Source organism: Anastrepha ludens, chromosome X, assembly GCF_028408465.1.
Source record: "Anastrepha ludens isolate Willacy chromosome X, idAnaLude1.1, whole genome shotgun sequence".
In the NCBI taxonomy this organism is placed as follows: domain Eukaryota; kingdom Metazoa; phylum Arthropoda; class Insecta; order Diptera; family Tephritidae; genus Anastrepha; species Anastrepha ludens.
The window spans coordinates 83226394-83244777 of NC_071503.1; positions in this window are offsets into that span (position 1 = coordinate 83226394).

Here is an 18384-nt window from a genome sequence, read left to right on the forward strand (position 1 = left end):
TATGCAAATCTTTTGCTATTTGAAAATCATTATTTTTTTTATAATTAGATTTACCATTTTCCATTTCTATATATTTAAAAAAAAAAATTTTCAATTTATTAAATTAAATAACGATGATATCAGATAAAGTTTTAAAAGAATATATTAAAACACAAAAAGAGTTGAAAAATAAACTTCAACAATATCATATAAAAATAAAGTAATAAAACAAGAAAAAATTAATGCAGATCTTCAAGCAATTATTCAACCATTAAATCGATCAGTTATTAATGTTCACAATTTAAATGATAGCTTTAAAAATTTAATAGAAAATTTAAATCAATCAAATCAATTATATAAAATAATAATAGATGGACATGAAAATATTTCGAAACCAATTGACAATATCAAATATGTTGCCAAAGGAAACGACTCGGAAAGCAAATATGTTTCGACAGAGTCGAAACCGGTTGACAATAATATGAATTTACAAACTAAAGAATTTGCTGAAAAGCAACTATTACCAATTAGAAAAACAAACAAATCGCAATTAGTTGTGAGTACACCAACATGTTCTGGTTGACTCAGTCAACATCAAAAAACGCTCTTGTTCGTAGTGCAAATGAAACTTTATCTACACCAGTTTATTTAATTTATTTCAGAAAAAATTGGAAATATGGCAATGAAATATTTTAATTTAAATAATTCTGATATATAATTTCATGACAATATTTTTGGTCTAAGATCTGAAGATGTAAAAGATTTATGGATTGGTAATACTGAAGTAAAAAATAGTAATAATAATATAGGGTTATTCAATAGGTGCGCTTCAACTTTTTTCCGATAAGGAGGGCGAACGACGCAATATTTTTTATTTTTCGCTTGTCATTTGTAAACTTCATTAGTATACATTTCATCATGGAACGCTACACACTTGAGCAGCGATTACAAATCGTGCAAATTTTTTATGAAAATAATCGTTCTGTTGCTGCTACTTTAAGAGCATTACGGCCATTTTACGGTCCATTTAACAAGCCGTCCCGTTTTGGGGTTATGTGAAGTCATTGGTCTACAGTAACAAGCCGGCGACAATTTGTGAGCTCAGAGCCAATATTGAACGCGAAATTGCTGGAATTTCGGCCGATGTATGCACAAGAGAGGTCGAAAATTGGGTTCAACGATTGGACTTCGTAAAACGTGCACGCGGTGGTCATGCAAAAGAAATCGAATTTCATACTTAAATGTATATGTTCAAACTCGATAATAAAAAAAAAATTAGTTAAAAAAGTCAAACCGTTTGTGTTTTATTCAAAAAAGTTCAAAAGTTGAAGCGCTCTTACTGAAAAACCCTATATTATTTTATATAATAAAACTTATAGTGGATCAAAAGGGTTATGGGAATTAATAACTTTAAAAGAACCTTCAACATCTGTAACAAATAATGATTTACAAAATTAAGAAGAAATTATATTAACAAATGCTTACATGCAAAATAATGATAAAAATTCTAAAATTATTAAATCTAGCGTTGGAAATATATATATGAACTTTATTAGAGCAATATTGATTAAAAATAAAATTATAAAAGAAAAAGTAGGATCTGGTTTAAATTCAAAAAAAAATCTTTCAAAATCATTAAAAAATTTAAAAATTAAAACTAGTTTACCTACTGAATATGTTCGTTTTGCGAACCGTTCACAATATGACCTTGTTTATTGGAATGATATTGATGAATTAAAAGATAGATTAAATTTGTTGTTAGGCGAGTGTAATGCAGGAAATGATAATCCAGAAAAACATAATGAAATTATGAATATTATTGAGGAATTAAAAGAAGAAAATATATTGACTGTTTAATTAAATTAAACATACATTTAAATAAATTAAAAAAATTTTATTCTAATAAATGGGAATTGATGAGTTTGGACAAAACTCTTTTTCAGTATTAAATTCATTTAGCGAATATTCTCTTAATAGAATAATATCGTTAGTAAATGATATTGAAGAAATTCGTTCAAATAGTGATCAATCAAAAGAGAGTATTAGTAAATTAGTAGATTTAAATTAACTACTTCAAAAAGAAGTTGCAGAACTAGAAAAAAGTTTAAAAATAAAGAGGCAGCTATTATTGTTTTAAATATAGAAATAGAACAATTAGAAAAGAATATAAATCATAATAAGTCTAATATTATTAACATAATTAAACGAGTAGATTTTATAGATACACATATTGAAAATTTTAAAAATAGAAAAACAATTGGATAGTTATTCAGAACAACAAATTTTAATCGATAGATTTAGTTTTACAAAATAAAGACAATATTAATCAAAATAATACTACTAACCAAAATGATGAAACTAATAATAAGACTGATGAAGGTATTCAAAAAGATGAGTTTATAAAACAATCAAATATTGAAAAAAGTGAAACAGATATTGAAGAAATTGAGTCAAATATTAAAAAAAGACAATCAGATACTGAAAAAGTAAACTACAGATTGAAACAAATATAATTGAAAAAAAACTAAAAAATATATATTCATCTAAATGGAAAAATATTAAAAAAATAATAATAAAATTAAAAATTAAAATAGTTTCCTTTTGGAAATAGGTTCACTCCATATTTCATGTGGAAATTAAATAACAACTTAATCTAATGTAATTAATAATTTAAATATCAAAACACTTAAAATAATCTAAGTTAATATTGATGTATAGTAGAGAGGGGGGTTCGTTTTAGTTACCTACATTTCCTATTTCATAACGTCCCCAGGGTAATTTATAAGAATGTTTCCTTCGGAAACTGTTGACAGAGTCAATATTATTTAACTTATTTTGTATTTCAATATAATTCAACTTTTTATTAAAATAAAACTTATCAATCCTATTTTATTTTCTTCTATAGTATATAGTTTCATATCATATGATCTAATATTATGAACAGTTTTATTTTTATTTTCTAAATTAATTTAACAATTCTTATAATTTTCAATTGTTAACTTTTTGATATTATTTTTCTTTATTCCTTTACAAACTTTTTTATCACAAACGTCTGTTTTAAATGCATACATTTTACTTCTAAGTCCACAAAATTCTCTAATTGGTATTCCATTATATTCACCTTTGAAATTTCCTGGAACTTTCTTGCTACTTGAACTATTAGATTTTAATTTTTTAATTGGAAAATTATCTATATAGTCACTGGTATCATCTTTCATTTCAGGGTAGATATCAAAATCATCACCTATAAAGTTTCCTTCAAAATAAAGAATAAATGAATCAGTACCTGTTCCTAATAACTTTATTCTATTACCAAATTTATTTTTCAATTGTACATACATTTTAAACATTAATAATTTTGATAAATCTAAAATGGTTTGGCCTCCAAAGACAGGTTTATTTAATGTATTGTAATATTAGAATTTTTACCAATCACTACACACATATTACTTTATTGATATGTATTTTTCTTGATTGATATGTATTTTTATTTATTATTGTAGTTTTCTCATAAGTTTTTCAGTTTTAATGGTTCTAACATTAAGTCTATTTCTAACATTTTCCATTTGTTTACCATATACACTATTTTTCATAAGTTTGAAAAAATCTTTTTCAAAATCATTTTTAGCTTCTTTTCTAAGTATTGTATTTCTTCAATATAATATTTTATCCATGCTTCTTGCCTACATTTAACCCTTTGCACTTGGAGACCATTTTCACATTTCCTTCCAACAACTCGATAATGATATATATATTTTATTATAATGTTGTTGTTGTTGTTATCATCAAATGCGTTTTTAGTCAAAAACAAATAAAACATTAAAATATATAATTTTTACATGAATTTATTGAGAAAATTTATAAAATTTCACATCTTATAGTTTTCTAGAGTCTGCATTTCGAATTACCGAAATAAATGCTCATGCCAGCAGTGCTGGCATTCCGAGTTGCCGGAATAAAACTTCATGCCAGCAGTGCTGGCATTCCGAATACAAAGGGTTAATACCTATATGAACTTTATTTAATATTACACCATTCTTTAAATATTCTTTTAATAATCTTATATCAATTATATAATTTTTCTTTGGTAACAACGTACACATTAATTTTTTTAATTTTGTCATTTGGTTTACTACCAATCCCTTTATTAATTAAGTCTGTTTGAAGAGGTGATAAATCTTCAAATTGTGTAACATAATGATGAGGTACTGGAGCATAGTCACTAAAAACGTTGTGTGACTCACCAGGAATGTCTATATCAACTTCTAAAGTATATCCAATATTATTATCATCAAAATTATTATTTAAAGTATTATTAATGTTATTAAAGTACTTAACTTCATCTCCATCTAACCATTTATGATCACCAACACTTCATTTTTGCGACATAGCCCATCCATATAAATTATTTGCATCTAAATATAAAATATAACTTGTTAATTTTTTAGAATCGTATATACCTTTAAGAGAAGCTTCTTCTTTACTTAATTTATAAACTTGTTCTACAACATCCTCATAGTAATAACAATTATTAGCTTTAGCATAGTTATGTGATATTTGTGATATTCCACCTCTAGTTCCATTTTCATAAAATTCACTTATCTTGATCTGTTAATAATTCTAATTTTTGTTTAGTCAATTTTAGGGCAGCTAATTACTTAAGTGTGGTGAACTTATATAATGTATAGGATCTAGGTTATAATTTTTAAAACATTCTTTTCTAAAATTATGAAATACATCACTTAAAAGTATAGCATCTAATTTTAAATACCAATTATGCTAATCTTTAAAAGTTTTACAATTAAAATGTTTCCAAAATTTCTTTGCAAATCTATAACCTTTATCATTAATATTTCCATTTAATTTTGAATTAAGTCTTCATGATTTGGAAATTCTGTTATACTTAATTTTTTATAATCAGCAATAAATTCATATGGATATACACCTTTTCTAAGTAGATAACATTTATCTTATAATGATAAATCTTTAAAAACGCTATTAAAGTTTTCTAAATTATTAAAATTAATAAGTTTTTTATTTTTAATATTACATACTGAACACTTATTATAGGCTAGAATTTTACTCTCATTATTTACATCAAGATTCTTACAATACATATAATTTATATTTCTTATTTTCTTACATTCTACACAATATGGTATATGTTATTAACATCTAATAAATTTTTATCTAATGAAGTACTAACAAATTCCATTGAATCTATAAATCTTAATTCTATTTTTTCGTCTACAGTATATAATTCTAAATCTGTTGAATTACAATTACGACAGGTGTCTCTTGTTATTAAATTATACTCATATTTACAGTTACCATTTTTACATTTTAAATAATTACTTTCTTCTACAACAACACTTTTTTTAATTTGTTTAAATTTTTCAGTACTTCCTGCTAAAACACTAGTTTCTGTTTTTGGATAAATTTCGTCTAAATACTTTTCAAATAACTTTGAATCATAACCTTTTAAATTATGAATAACAATTGGTAAGAATTTTGGCATCTTTAAATTTATATTACATTTATTACACGGTGCCATTCTATATTTACCAGTTGTATGATCATGATCCCAAAATTTTTTAATATCTTTAGAAAATGAAGAATTGCAAATTTCACAATTTTTAGTATTATCAAATTTTAATATTGATTCTTTATCTTGAATTAAATTATTTATTTTTCTTACTTTATTATATTCTTTAGCACATTCCAATAAATCATCAAAGAATGATTTTAACAATCTTTTTTTATTAGAATCATTCTTTGAAATAAATTGTTTAGAATAAGTGTTATAAATACCATAACTATTTGGAATGTGTTCATGAAGTATTATTGTTTCACATTTGTCAGATTTTCTTTTATTAATTTTTTTCAAAGTAATAGGACTATGAATAAGTTCGTGCGGTTTTTTTCGAAATTTGAAACTTTATTGACGTAAAATGGTTACAAATTTAATATTCAAAATATTGTCCATCGCTTACTACTACTTTTTCCCATCTTTCTGGCAATTCACGGATTCCCTTTGTGAAAGATTCGGTCGGTTTTGCCGCAATCCACGAATCGATCCATTTTTTGACTTCATCGTAATTACGGAAGTGCTGGTCAGCCAGGCCATGTTGCATCGATCGGAAGAGATAGTAATCGGATGGCGCAAGGTCTGGACTATACGGCGGGTGGGGTAGGACATCCCATTTGAGCGTTTCTAAGTATGTTTTGACCACTTGTGCAACATGTGGCCGAGCATTGTCATGTTGCAAAATAACTTTGTCGTGTCTATCGGCGTATTGCGGCCGTTTTTCTCGCAGTGCTCGGCTCAAACGCATCAATTGTCGTCGGTAGACATCCCCCGTAATCGTTTCATTCGGTTTCAGTAGCTCATAATACACAACACCCAGCTGGTCCCACCAGATACACAGCATAACCTTCAGGCCATGAATATTCTGCGCCGACGTCGATGTTGAAGCATGGCCAGGGTATCCATACGTTGCCCGACGTTTTGGATTGTCGTAATGGACCCACTTTTCATCGCCAGTCACAATTCGATGCAAAAAACCCTTTCTTTTGTGCCGTTGAAGCAGTTGTTCGCATGCCATAAAACGGCGTTCAACGTCTCTTGGCTTCAATTCATACGGCACCCAATGGCCTACCTTTCGGATCATTCCCATGGCTTTTAAACGTTTGGAAATGGTTGATTGATCAACTCCCAAAGTTTTTGCAACCTCTTCTTGCGTTTGAGCCGGATCTTGATCGAGCAATTCCTCCAATTCGGTATCCATGAACTTTGGCGGCGCACCCTCGCGTTCTTCGTCTTCCAAGCCAAAATCACCACTTTTAAAGCGTGCAAACCACTTCTGGCACGTTCGCTCAGATAGAGCATGCTCACCATAAACTTCCACCAAGATACGATGACTTTCGGCTGCTTTTTTCTTCATATTAAAATAATGAAGAAGAATTCCCCGCAAAAACACATTATTTGGCACGAAATTCGACATTTTCAAGTGTGGTAAAAATATTGTTGTTTACGCTTCAAATAAAAAACTTATACTGACGTTTGTGCCTTACGACAGTAGCTCTCCAATGAATGTTTGGAAATGTGGATCGATGGAATAATAATCAAGTTACGCCATCTGTTGTAAAACCGCACGAACTTATTCATAGTCCTATTACATTCAAAATCAGCATGTAAAGTATATGGATGAAATAATTCTGCTCCATTAGATTTATATTTTCACCTTCTTTAGGTAACTCTATATTTTCAATTATATCATTATCACCTTTGATTGTGTAACATATTTTTATATGTTCTTCTAAGTCATTCATTGTCTTACATTTTTTAAAACATTTATTACAAATATTTAGATGCTTATCATATTTGTGAATTTTACCACTAAAAAATCCAGATAAATTTTTATTTAATACAAAATGAGATTTGTAATTTTCTTCGGAAATATTGGACCCAGAAATCTTAAATACTCACTTTCTAGCATCTAACACGGCTCCTCTCGACATACCTGTAAAAGTTCCTCTACGAGAGCATGTTGATGACGGTGAGTTTGAATTTGAGTCTGCAACAGAGATGGATTTGATACAGTGTGTACATACTGTCAAATCTAATGCTATAGGGACCGACGGCATTTGTCTTAAATTTCTTAAAATTATTCTACCATTTGTAATACCATCACTTACGCACATAATTAACTTTTCAATCACCTCATCTACATTTCCATATCTTTGGAAGATAGAAAATATAATACCTGTGCCAAAAATAAAATGCTCTACCGCTCCTCAGCACTTCAGACCAATAAGCATTTTACCTGCCCTAGAGAAAGTATTTGAAAAATTTTTGGTGCGACAAATTACCTACTACTTGGACATGAATAATCTGCTCAGTAATTTCCAGTCGGGTTTTAGAAGTCTGCATAGTTGCTCCACAGCTATGCTTAAAATTTTTGAAGATGTTCGCTCTGCTTATGATAAAAACTACCTAACAGTGCTAGTATTACTCGATTTTTCAAAAGCATTTGATACTATTGATCACAACATTTTACTGCAAAAATTGTGCTATCACTATAAGTTTGGAGCATTTTCTCTGCAACTAATAAAAAGTTACCTTTCGAACCGGCTACAACAAGTTAAGTGTGGTGATAACTACTCAAGTCTAAAACCAATTACGTCAGGTGTGCCGCAGGGCTCTATTTTAGGTCCAATTTTATTTTGCATTTTCATTAATGATATTGTTGAGTGTTGCCAAAATTCGTCGATTCATCTCTATGCTGATGACACCCAGATCTACCTGTCAAGGCCAATAGGTCTTATTGAAGATTTGATAGCAAGGCTTAATGAAGACCTCACTCGTATTTCTAACTGGTCCAAATCTAACAACTTGAAATTAAATGAGTCAAAGACGAAGGCGATTGCTATTTCTCATTCAAAGTATGACCTTAGCTCTTTGCCGCCACTATTACTTAATGAAGTAAATATTAACTTTGATGGCATAGTAACTAACCTGGGTTTCAGAATAAATTCAAGATCATCATGCGTTGACCATGTAAACTTTGTTGTAAACAAGGTATATAATATTCTTAGAAAGCTATATTGTACTGCCTACTTACTGCCACGGCAAACTAAATTAAAACTTGTTAGATCACTCATTGTTCCTTATGTATCATACGCTGAATTAGTATATTGCAGGCTTGATAATAATTCGAAACAAAAATTCAAATTGCTTTAAATAATGCAGCGTGTTTCGTGTTTGAAAAAAGGAAATATGACCATATATCTATCTACTCAAAACAGATCCTCGATCATAACCTCGACTCGTATCTCAAAATACGCTCTCTTTTGTTCCTGCATAAATTAATATACACACAAAAACCATTGTACCTGTATAATAACATTAAACAATGCCAGTGCACCCGGACATTGAATCTAATTGTTTCGACTTACACTTACTTGGAATCAGAATGCAGGTTCTTTGTTAGTGCCATAAAACTATGGAATTCTATACCAACTACAATAAAGCTTATAAAACAAGCAAGGTGTTTTAAAACTGCAGTTTCTAACTACTTCTAACCTTTAATCCCCCTTTCCTTTTCCCATTCCCACCATCATTCTCTTCTTCTCACTTACTACTCTAAGTTTTAGTCTATTAGTTTAATAGTTAAAATAGTGTTAAATCTAAGTAGCATTTCTATGTATACCATCCTCGTATTCTAGAATTATAAGAAGATGTACTACCACAAGACTCTGTCTTACTATGTATAAAACAAAGCAAATAAATTGAAATTGAAATTATATAAAATATTAATAAGTTTTTAAATAATTAATCCATTAACAAAAAAACCAAAAGAGTCACTTTTATACAGTAATTGAATTTGTTCAGTTGTATCATTTTCTTCTGAATCAAAATGATAAAAATTCATTGTAATATTAAAATAATCTTCTAATTTTTTAACGTTTTCTTCATTAATTATAAATGAAAAATTTAAATTTAAGTTTTTAAATTTATCATCATTTTCTAAATTTTCAAGATATTTTTTATATTTTGTTGGTCTTTCTAGATGAATTTTTAACGCATCTTGATGAATAGAATATAAAATACAATATAAAATACATTTATTATCAATATTTTTAATGTTAATACAATTTATATTAGTAAATGGAATAAATGATCCAGCAAGACATTGAGATTTATTCCTACTAAGATGTCTTTTTATAATTTTACCAAATCTAGCTGTAGATCCTTTTGTACATTTTTCTGACAGTTGACTACCTATTTCCTCTGTCGTTAAATCAAATTCTTTTTTATGGTTTAATTTATTAACACAATGTATTTTTGATCTATACCTAAATTCGTTTCCTTCAACTTCTTTACTTTTAATATTAGTATCCACAATATTTACTCCTTTTGCTAAACAAATTTTAAAATTATCATACTTGAAAAAATACTTGAAACAATTTTTTTTACTAATTCTAAATGTTTTTTAATATTAAATTCTTCATTATTTGTAAACTAAATCAGCAACTATATTACCAAAACATGTATTGCTTAATGGTTTTTCTTGAATATCAAAATCATAATTATCAAAATTTTGAAAAATATTTTGAATAACTTCTTGGTTATGTTTTTCTATTGAAATATTTACCATATTAGACTTAATAAATTATTTTTATTTTTATTATACCAATATATTGGTAGTTGAAAAATAGGTTTATTTTCTCTAATATATTTTTGTTATACTTTTTAGATTTTAGCTCTTTAATATTAATTGGATTAATATTTCTTTATTTGATATTTTTACTTAATTCTTCTTTTTATTGTGGTCTTTATATTAAATTATAATACTTTAAAGTGTGATGTAAATACCAATTAATTTTATTAAACTTAATTGGATATTAATTTTATCATTAATTTTTTCATTATTTTCTTTATTGTTAATAAATTTAATATGAAATTGAGATTTTAAATGACGTTGTTCATTTGATAAAGTATAATTTAAACCACTCTAAGCTTTCAAATCTTGATGTTAATGAATTATAATAAGCATATTTTTGATTATAACAGTTTTTAATATACAATATCTCTTATTCGAAATAAAATACGAAATAGTTTTTTCTTCTAAACATGGAAAACATATTTTTTTACCATCTATAATAGACAAACATATTTTTTCACCATTTACTATTTTATGATATAATCTTTGTTTTGGTTTGTTGCCTTCGGAAACTGTTTCCTGCGGAATCAAAATTTCACCCATTATTTCCTATTTATTAACAAACAATTTTTTTAATTTATATCAGTTCATTTTTCTAGTATTCAATCTTATACTAATTTTTTCTAAAATCAATTAAGTTATTATCCTGATCAACTATATAAATAGTTATATATCTAATAGTATTTGTATTTGCTGGATAGTATATTCAATTTTTTGGTATTTCATTTATTTTTTCACCTGGTTTAGCATTGATAAAAAATTCATGAATTATATTTAATTGTTTATTATTTATTAACTACCTCCTACAATATTACATTTTATTCTAATAGAATTAACATTCATAATATTTACTGGTAAATCAGATACTAATGTATTAGGTTGCATAATTTGTTCACTAAATCCTAGTAATGAAGGTATTGAATTTTTTTGTGTAAAATCAATAATATAATTACTTTTAATTTGAACTTTTAATATTGTCATATTTGGTTTAATAGTAATACCCTTTATTTTCTCTTTTACAAAATTGTTTATATCATTTATTTCATATGAAGCAGTTGGAAATATAATTTTTTTGTTAGCATTCTCGAACGATTTGGATTCAATCGAAATATGTTCACTTTGTGAACCGTTGACAGAGTCAACATAATGTAAAATATTATTTTTCAATTTTTCAGATATATCCGGTATAGTAGAAAAATTAAGCAAACACATTTCAAAATCATGTTTATTATCTAAAATTATTGGTTCATCAAATTTACATGAAGTTATTGAAGTATCTCCATCTAATGATATAGTTGGCATTATTTAATTAAGTAAAAATTTTAAACATAGATGATCACAAATTATTTCATTTATTTCTTGATCAGTATTATTATTAAAAATTACTGTATTTTCATTAGTTTTGAAATATTTTTCTATTAATATTGGCAATTTGTTTATAGCAAAGGAATCATAGCAAGAAATATGATTATTATATTTTTTATATGCTACCCAATGTGTACCGTTACCATCTTTATTATCTAAATTTATAAATCCACATTCTATGTCTTTTATCTTTTTTGGCAATCTATCTTTCATGAATACACCCCATAATTACTTAATGGTTTAATTGGAATTAATTCAAAATCAAATTTTTTTTAAGTAACATACCATTACCAGATTTTTTAAGTAATATACCATTACCAGATTTTATATTTTTTTCTTCTAATGCTTTATTATGACGTATTTTTTCTGCTAATAATTTATCATTAGTTTTTTTATCATTATATGCTCTATATAATGTTGTTCCTGCAATAACTGCAACTCCTATTGCTAGAATAAGTGGTAATAGTGCTGGTAAAAATCCACCATTTTTTTCATTATTAAAACTTTATAACTGAGACATAGATAATTTTAATGTAAAAATTTTTAAAGTAGTTTTATTATTCAAATGTTTTTTTATAATTACAATAGATTTAATTGTTTTCTAGTTAATGGTAAATATGTTTCGATCATTACACTTTCTTTAGTTCTTTTTAATTGAATTGGTTCTAATTTTATAGTTATATCTGTTTTATTTTTCATTGCATCATAAACTTGTTTTTGTTGATCTTCTTTTAGAGATATTGGATATTTAATGTATCGTCCACATTTTGGAATAAAATTATTTTCATCTTTATTCTCATTTTTATTACCTATCAATTCTTCTTCTTTTAAATTTCATAGCATTAGTAGTTAAATATGCATTTACTTTTTTTGATAAACTAGCATCTTTTGCTAAAACACTTGACCATGCTTTTTCTTCTAAAATTTTATCAGCTTCATGTCTTTTCTTTATACCATTACTTTTAGAATATGCAATATCATGTTCTTTAGATGCTTCATCTAATTTATTAATTGGATGCACATCTTTTTCAAGTTTTAATTCAAGATTAGTACCAGGTCCTAAGTAATTATATCCTGGAGAATGTAACTCAAATGGAAGATTATTTATAATACCGTTGCTATAATATCGTACCATTTATTTAATAAAAAAGAGTGATGTATTTATTTATTTGAATAATTATTAATCATGAACTGAAGGTAAACTTGAAATATCATCATTAACCTTTTTATTTATATTAAACAATTCGTTTTTATTTTTCTTATTTATTTTAGTTACATTCTTTAAAAATCCCTCTGTTAAACTATTTGATTTAGTTTGTCGAGAATTGTCTTAATTTTTTGATTTTTTGCCAATAATTTCAATACCAAGTTATTTAAGTCCATTATTAAGAGAATCACGTGAAATATGATTTTGTTCGCAAAATTTTACTTTAGTTAATTTTAAAGTACTAGCTTGTTCTAAATAATTAATACCTAAATTTCTTTCTCTAATTTGTTTAATTTCATTAGCATTTTTGTCAATATACATATTTTTTGAATTTCTAAAACTTTTTGTTTTCCCTTGTAGTGATACAAGTGGTGAAACAGTTTTAGTAGAAGGGTTTGGCTGATTGTATAAATTAGTTATATTCTTATGCATTTTATTAATTTTTAATTTATTTATGAAAAATTTTTTAAAAAATTACGTTTTTCTTAGTGTTTTAATATAAAAAAATATTAAAAATTTTTTGCATGAATAAATTTTTGAAATAATTATATTTTTATTAGTAATATATAAATAAATTTTCAAATAAATTATATTTTTATTAGCGTTTCAATATAAAAAATATTAAAAAGTTTTTGCATAAATAAATTTTTAAAATAATTATATTTTTATTAGTGCTTCAATATAAAAAATATTAAAAATTGTTTGCATAAATAAATTTTTAAAATAATTATATTTTTCTTAGTGTTTCAATATAAAAAATATTAAAAATTTGTATTATAATAAATGTCGAATATACATACAATTGAAGAATTTAAATCAAATACTGATGTGCCCAACAGTGCACATATTCCTATTCTAAAATTAAGAGGACATCATCTAACACTTAAGATTGAAAGAGGTTAAACAAACACAAGAGTTTATTAGCCAACATAAGTCTCAATTCAATAATAGAAGAGGTTTTGTTTAATGTTTAAATGATGCAATTAAAAATCATGATCATGAATGGCATAAACATGCTGTTTGTATTATGAAAAGTATTAAAAATATTAAAGATTATAGTATCGATTTACATTCAAAATTGAAATAAAATATTAGTAAATGAGAAAGCTATATTAGCTATATTACTTTAATGAGTCATGAAGAAATTATTGCCAAATTATGTAATGATGTGGATGAGTTACAAATAAATAAAATTCTTGAATCAGAACATAATAATCTTATAAATAGCATTGAAAAAGAAATTGCTGGACTGGCTGAAATATATAAGAAAAATTTTATTAAAAGACAAAAAGCTATTGATGAATCTAAAACAATGAAGATTGGACTAGGAAATAAAAAAATTACAACTCAAAAACATAATGATTTATTGAATAGTGTAAGTAAAATGAAATAATCAAATAAAATATTTGTTAATAAATGAATTCATGTGTTAATATTATTCCATATCAAAATGGTTATACATCACACTTATTCAAAATTGATGCTAACAATAAATATAATGGAGGATGCAGATGTGTCATAATGGATCCGTTTTTAGTAAAATTATTTTCTATTGTAATTATTGTATTTATTATAATTCTTATATTAATTATAACATATTAAAAAAAATAAATAAATAATTGGCGCGGTCACTTCTGTTAGGTGTTTGGAAGAGCTCCTCCTCCTATTTGTGGTGTGCGTCTTGATGTTGTTCCACAAATGGAGGGACCTACAGTTTCAAGCCGACTCCGAACGGCAGATATTTTTATAATGAGCTTTTTCATGGCAGAAATACTCTCGGAGGTTTGCCATTGCCTGCCGAGGGGCGACCGCTATTAGAAAAATGTTTTTATTAATTTTGCTTTCACCGAGATTCGAACCAACGACCTCTCTGTGAATTCCGAATGGTAATCACGCACCAACCCATTCGGCTACGGCGGCCGAATTTAGATATATCAAATGATGATACAAATTGTTTAATTATTGATAGTAGTTTAAGTGATCATACTTTTTCTATTGATATTAATCAAGTAATATGGAGAATGCCTCATGTTAAATTTTCGGTTGAAGTTGATCATGAAATTAATAAAAATGTTTCAAATAATTCAAATTTTCAAATGTATTTTAGGAATTGGAGATATTGTATAGTAGTAATACTGCACCAATAGTTAATTATGATACATTTTTAAAAGAATATCCAATACTATGCATTGATACGTCTAAACAAAATGAGGTAATTAAAGAGGCTGCTATTGATATTAAAATTGAATTTAAATGGACAGAAAATTTTCCAGCAAATATAACTGTTCATTGTTTAATTATTAGTGATGATAGTTATTCGTAGAGTCCACTAACAAATCAAGCAATGCATGTTTGACTTGTTTTTTAAATGTTTTAATATTTTAATTAACTAAAAATTAATTGAAATAAATATGTAATTAATTATAATAATGATTAAAAAATCTATTGTATCTAAAATTTACAAGTTTCTAAACGATTCGCAAGACAAATATATGGAGGGTCATTTAAAAGTTACCAAATTAAATCATAAAACTAAATTAACTATTAAAAATTTTGATACCCATAAAGCAATAAAAAGATTAAATGAATTATTTCCAAATATTATAAGAGCAATTATTTGTGGACCAAGTAATTGTGGAAAAACAAATGTATTATTAAATATATTATCAAAGATTTATTATTCTGATATAATATTTAATTTGTTCAAAAACTTGCTATCAAGAAAAATGTATATTTTTAGAAGATATGATAATCCAATTTAATAAATTGTGTATTAAAAATGATTTAGAATCTAAAGACATAAAATGTTTATCAATTCAATCTCTATTTGATGATAGCTCTACAGAACAGCAAGATAATATTGCCAATTATTTTGCTTATGGTAGACACAAAAACTTTTCTTGTTTTTATTTATGTCAAACATATTCAAAAATTCCTAAACAACTGATAAGAGATAATGCTAACAATATAATTTTATTTAAACAAGATAAGACTAATCTAAAACATATATTTAATGATCATTGTAATGATATTGATTATGATATTTTAAAAAGCATGTGTATTCAATGTTGGAAAGAACAGTTTAGTTTTTTAGTAATAGATAAAGAACAAGAAACTAATGATGGTAGATATAAAAAAATTTTTGAATTTTTGTTTGCAGTATAAAAAAAATGTTTGAGTTTTTATTGAATTAGATTTTTATTATTGGTTTTTTAATTTTTCATAAATTATTAAAAAAATTAATATAATAACAGATTTAAAATTTAAAAAATTTCAATATTCTTACCTTAATATTTGGGGTGGACTACCGCCAGTAGTCTACCCTAAATTCTACTTTAAATTTAGATTTTTTTTTTTAAACACAAATATTATAAATTGTAATATTTTTTTGAACAATAAAATTTTTTATTATTTGTTTTTTATATTTTTCTAATATTATTTTTTCGACTTCATTATCTATTGTTTTATCACTCAAATCAGTTTTTTCTAAAAATGTAAAGAATATTTTATATTTGTAAAATTTATCCTTCTAATCCAATAACATATTTAATAAGAGATTTAAATTATAAACCAATATTAGGTAAATTTTATAAATTTGAACTTCGGAGAGTCCACCAATAATAATATTCCCTGCCGATTTCATAACGTTTTTTTTATATTTTCTAAAATAAATTAAAATTGTTTCCTTTTGGTTGACCTGTTTTTTTCTAGTTTCGTTTAATCTTTTCACATTATCGTTCCTTTACAGTTCGTCATGCACATTTTAGAAGAACATTTGTAATAATAGAATTTTAATAATATAAAATGATAGTAAAGTAAAAGGGACGGGTTCAATATAATGCCACATGGGCAAATTAAAGCAAAATTTAATGATTTATTTAATGATACTTGGTGAAGATGTCAGGGAGTGGTTCATGAACAACCTTTATAACTTCCAATGTTCCCAATATATTTTGGCATATTATAATATGTTTTCTTCTAAACTTCACTTCAATTCATAAAATAAACAGTCACACGCGTGTTTCTACTTGTTTTTATACTTTTATTCGAAATATTTCAATGAAAATTAAATGCAAGTGTGAACGAGAATTACATATCGTGTGAGTTAACAATAATATTGTGTTGTCGGATGCCTGCAAATAAAAATAAAAAATGAAGCATTTCAGTTCAGTGGTGGGGATGGGGGACATCGTACCTTCATATAACACACATGCACGTTTTAATTTTTGTTTTAATGGTTTTAACTTGGAAAGTAGTTCTATGCAAAGTACTGCAGATGGAATAGCCGGAGTTGGACTAAAGAGGGTTATCTTTTTGAAGCGCGGCCGAAGGCGGCAAAGGCGAAAAGAAATTCTATACAAAAAAGTGCGACAACCCCTTTGTAAAGCTTATCGAAGCAATACAATACACTTATAAACCGTACTTTCTGGTTTTTAATTACTTTATTTTTTTTTTGTGATACCTTTTATATTCGTCATTTATTAGGTTATATTATATCTTTCGTTTCAAGTTTCGATAAGTTATATGCGTGTATAACATAATCCAGACAATAGCGCGGTTTTTATTCCTAATTTTCTTCGACGCTTTTTCCCACATAAAACTATATTTATGTTTTCAAACATATTACTAAATTTTAAACGAGAACAAAAATGCTGCAGATTTACAAACATTATTTCAGTGAACGTCTCTGCTTACGAACTTTGTTCTTATTTATGGTATCTACCAACACCACCTTTTCATGAAAAAATGGATCAATGCGTATTGATCCTAGTACTAATAATCTCAAAGAGCGGAGTGATTTTTTCACCGTTCAATCATTAAATACACGAAAGTCAATACACTCACTTTCTATTTGCACATTGTAATATACATAACGGGTGATTTTTTAGCTATTATCTTTTTAAACAGTTGGTTTAAACAGCTGATGCACGTTTCGAGTTTTGTTTCACTGTCAAACATCTTCAGTTTGGTCGATAATTTAACCATGAGTCGTCTCACAAACGAACAACGCTTGCAAATCATTGAATTTTATTATAAAAATGCGTGTTCTGTTAGGAAAGTTTAAAGTCGAAAAAGCGACGAAGCTCATTTTTGGATCAATGGGTACGTAAGTAAGGAGAATTGTCGATTTTGGAGTGAAGATCAGCCAGAAGAATTGCAAGAGCTACCAATGTTTCCAGAAAAGATCACAGTTTGGTTCGGTTTATGGGCTGGAGGTATCATTGGACCGTACTTCTTCAAAGATGCTGCGAATCGTAACGTAACAGTGAATGGTGAGCGCTACCGTGAAATGATATCCAACTTTTTTTTGCCCAAAATGCAAGAGCTTGACTTGCATGACATGTGGTTTCAGCAAGACGGTGCCACATACCACACAGCACGCGTAATAATAGACTTGTTGAGAGGCGAGTTCGGTGAACATTTTATTTCACATTCGGGACCTGTCAATTGGGATATAACGCCTTTAAATTATTTTTTGTGGAGCTATGTTAAAGCTCATGTCTATTCAGACAAGCCTGCTTCAATTAACGCATTGGAAGACAACATTAAAACATTTATATGTGAGATACCGGCCGAAACATTGGAAAGATTATACCAAAATTGGAT